Source organism: Bos javanicus, chromosome 6, assembly GCF_032452875.1.
Source record: "Bos javanicus breed banteng chromosome 6, ARS-OSU_banteng_1.0, whole genome shotgun sequence".
NCBI lineage: Eukaryota > Metazoa > Chordata > Mammalia > Artiodactyla > Bovidae > Bos > Bos javanicus.
This window is the reverse complement of record NC_083873.1, coordinates 26,121,850-26,125,852: the sequence shown is the minus strand read 5'-3', so window position 1 is coordinate 26,125,852 and position 4,003 is coordinate 26,121,850.

The window sequence follows — 4,003 nt, the reverse complement described above, 5'->3', positions numbered from 1 at the left end:
CTCCACACAGAGGCCTGTAACCTCGTGTCAACAGACCAAGAAGCCTCCCATGAGGCGAAGTTGTACGGCTGAAGTCCATGGAAGACAGACTCTTTCCCTGCTCTTCTTTCACCCTGAGTCCTGGGACTGCCTTCACAGAAACGCTCGATGGGCTCCTTGGATCAGCCATCCGTTCGTCTCAAGAAGCTGCTCTCAGGCATTTTGGAAACTGAAGCCTAGCTGGGATCCGTGCCACTCCAACTCTGTGAGGTGGGCATATTACTTCCTGTGGTGTCAGTGGCCTCAGTTATAAAATGGGAGAATAATAGTTAATACTGGACTTATGGTGGTGTGGGTAGGATTCAGTGGGATAGTACCAGTGGAATACTTAGCATGTAGTGAGAACTCAGTCATACAGTCACATCTTCTTAACAATACTAGTTGTTATTTAATTCAATCTGTTGAGTAGCTCTTTGTGCATGAGGCATATGCCTACTAATATCAAAAATATTTTTGAAAAGCTACATCTTTTACACTAGGTTGGAGGGTAGAGGCCAACCTGGTACAAACCACTTGTCATCAAACTAAGGAAGATTCAGCTAAAATCACTTCCTACAGATGCTTTGCTTTAATCCCTGCTGATAGGGTGAGCCTAATTCCTGGACACTGTGATGCTAAAACACCAACTCTGTTCCATAAATAAACATTCCGGCAAAGGACTAGATCAGCAGTGGTCCTTCAATCACAGACTCTATAATGAGAACATGAATTCTCTTCATCATTTTAAGATATTAGTGGCCTTTTGTTATTGTCCCAGATTCTACCATCCTTCCTGTTTTTCTCCTCTACTCTGTTTATCTTGTTTCCTGCCTTCCAAAAGTGATAGGACTTCTTTGCCATTTGGAGGGGTGGGGAAAAACAAAAAAACAAGAGAGAAACTTCTCTGCCTTGCTGCAGACAGGTGAGAGTCTTCCTGAAAGCCCTGCTGGTTAGGGGAATGTTATAAAATGACTTAAATATTCCTACTACTTCTAACGTGAAGAAGTGTGAGACACAGGTAACCAGGGATACCTAAGTAGATTTGACAGAAAATACTTCAACCGGACAAGGAAAACCAGTTCAGTCGCTCAGTTGTGTCTGACTCTTTGCGACCCCATGAACTGCAGCACGCCAGGCCTCCCTGTCCATTACCAACCCCCGGAGTTCACTCAAACTCACATCCATCTAGTCGGTGATACCATCCAGCCATCTCATCCTCTGTCGTTCCCTTCTCTTCCTGCCCCCAGTCCCTCCCAGCATCAGAGTCTTTTCCAATGAGTCACCTGTTCGCATGAGGTGGCCAAAGTACTGGAGTTTCAGCTTTAGCATCATTCCTTCCAAAGAACACCCAGGACTGATCTCTTTCAGAATGGACTGGTTGAATCCCCTTGCAGTCCAAGGGACTCTCAAGAGTCTTCTCCAACACCACAGTTCAAAAGCATCAATTCTTTGGTGCTCAGCTTTCTTCACAGTCCAACTCTCACATCCATACATGACTACTGGAAAAACCATAGCCTTGACTAGATGAACTTTTGTTGGCAAAGTAATGTCTCTGCTTTTGAATATGCTATCTAGGTTGGTCATAATTTTCCTTCCAAGGAGTAAGCGTATTTTAATTTCATGGCTGCAGTCACCATCTGCAGCGATTTTGGAGCCCCTCAAAATAAAGTCTGACACTTTTCCCACTGTTTCCACATCTATTTGCCATGAAGTAATGGGACCAGATGCCATGATCTTCGTTTTCTGAATGTTGAGCTTTAAGCCAACTTTTTCACTCTCCTCTTTCACCTTCATCAGGAGGCTTTTTATTTCTTCTTCACTTTCTGCCATAAGGGTGGTGTCATCTGCATATCTGAGGTTACTGATATTTCTCCTGGCAATCTTGATTCTAGCCTGTGCTTCTTCCAGCCCAGCATTTCTCATGATGTACTCTGCATATAAGTTAAATAAGCAGGGTGACAATATACAGCCTTGATGTACTCCTTTTCCTATGTGGAACCAGTCGGTTGTTCCGAGGAAAATAAGTTTATAAAAATAACAGACAACACTAAGTAAATTGAGTTTGTAGATGAAGTGTAATGGCAAGGGAGACTTGACAGTGGACGAGGAGTACTGGCGGGTGGGGGGGTCCGGGTTCGGAAGACACTAGGGAGCCGTGATTGACTTTCAGAAAGTAGCAAGTGAAATTGTGACTTATAACAATATATTATTTGGTCTTCCTCCCACTCCTGGCACAGAGCTTCTAAAATCTTGGGATTTCCCAAGTGATAAGGAGAGATAAAGATAAGTTATTGATAAACCCCTTTCAGCCACAACCTGTGTTTATGTTAATATGGTGACTTTGCAAAGCCCCTGATGATAGGGTTGGTTGCCAGGGGAACCAAGCCTGTGATTGCATGTTGTTCAGTCATGTCCGACTCTTTGTGATTGGTGTCTGAAGTTAGGGAGCAGGCTTGTGGGACTGAGCGTTAACCTGTGGGATCCAATACTGCTCCCAGGGTAGACAGTGCCAAACTGAGTTAAAGTTGTATGACACCCAATTGCTTAGTGTGGGAAACCCCGCACATATACACACACATGCACACACACGTTTGGTGGCCAGAATAACTGAGTATGTGAGTAGAAGAGAAAAGAGTTCTCCCTTTACACAGTGTTTTTGGGGCTCAGGGTTATTTTGCACTTAGAGTTTTAGACAGGAAAAGTTAAGCATGAGAGTGCTTTGAAAGCATGGTTTACAATCACCTCTGTCGTATATCTAACTTCCACATACTCATACATCTGTTGACTGCTCTTTATTATGTTCCACTGGTCTGTTTACATTGTCATCAATATCACCCTGTTTGAAACTAATTCAAAAAGAAACATGCACCCCTATGTTCATAGCAGCACTGTTTACAATAGTCAAGACGCAGAAACAACCTAAATGTTCAGCTACAGAGGATGGACAGAGACGATGTGATACATATTAATGTATACAGTGGAATACTGCCCAGCCATAAAGTAGAATGAAGTAATGCCACGTGTAGCAACATGGACGGACCTAGAGATTATCATGCTGAGTGAAGTAAGAGAAGGATAAATGTCATACGGTGTCACATATATGGAATCTAAAATATTACACAAATGAACTTACCTGTGAAACAGAAACAGACTCATAGAGAACAGACTTGCCCTTGTCAAGGGGAATGGGGTCAGGGAAGGATGGATTAGGAGTTTGGGATTAGCAGATGCAAACTACTGTATATAGGATGAATACACCAGGTTCTACTGTATAACATAGGGAACTATTTTCAATATCCTGTGATAAACGATAACGGAAAAGTATATATATATATGAATAAAAAAATCACTTTGCTGTACACCTAAAACTAACACTGTAAATCAACAATATTAAAAAAAATAACTTTTCTTAAAAAGAAGGTAAAGAAAAAAGTACCACCTTGTTTACTATAGGTTTTTTTTTATAAGTATATAGTAAAGTGAGCCCCTGAACTCTTATTTTTGCCAAAATTTTTATTGGTGCATCTTGGTCCTTTATGTTTTCATATACATTTTAGAATTAACCCTTCAATAAAAAGGGGATTTCACTGAGTTACTGGAATTACATTGATGTATTCTACAAATTTGGGGGACATTTAGCAGTTTTAAGATATGGAGCATTTTCATTTGAAAATGTGGTGCATGTTTCTCCTTAGATTGGCTTTAATTTTTGCAATTTTTATAACTGTCTCCAAAGCAGTCTTGCACATCTTTTGAAAGATTTATTCTTTAAGTACAGTGGTATTTGTGTTGTTACCTAAAACAATATCTTTCTTCATTCCATTTTTTACATTTGTTGCTAGTAGAAACACAACTGATTTTTTATGCACTCATATCCAGCAATCTTGCCAGATTCGTTGGTCAGTTTTAATTAGACTGTAGGTTCCCTTGGAGATTCTACAGACCATCACATAAATGTGAACAATGGCAACTCTGCTTCTTCCCT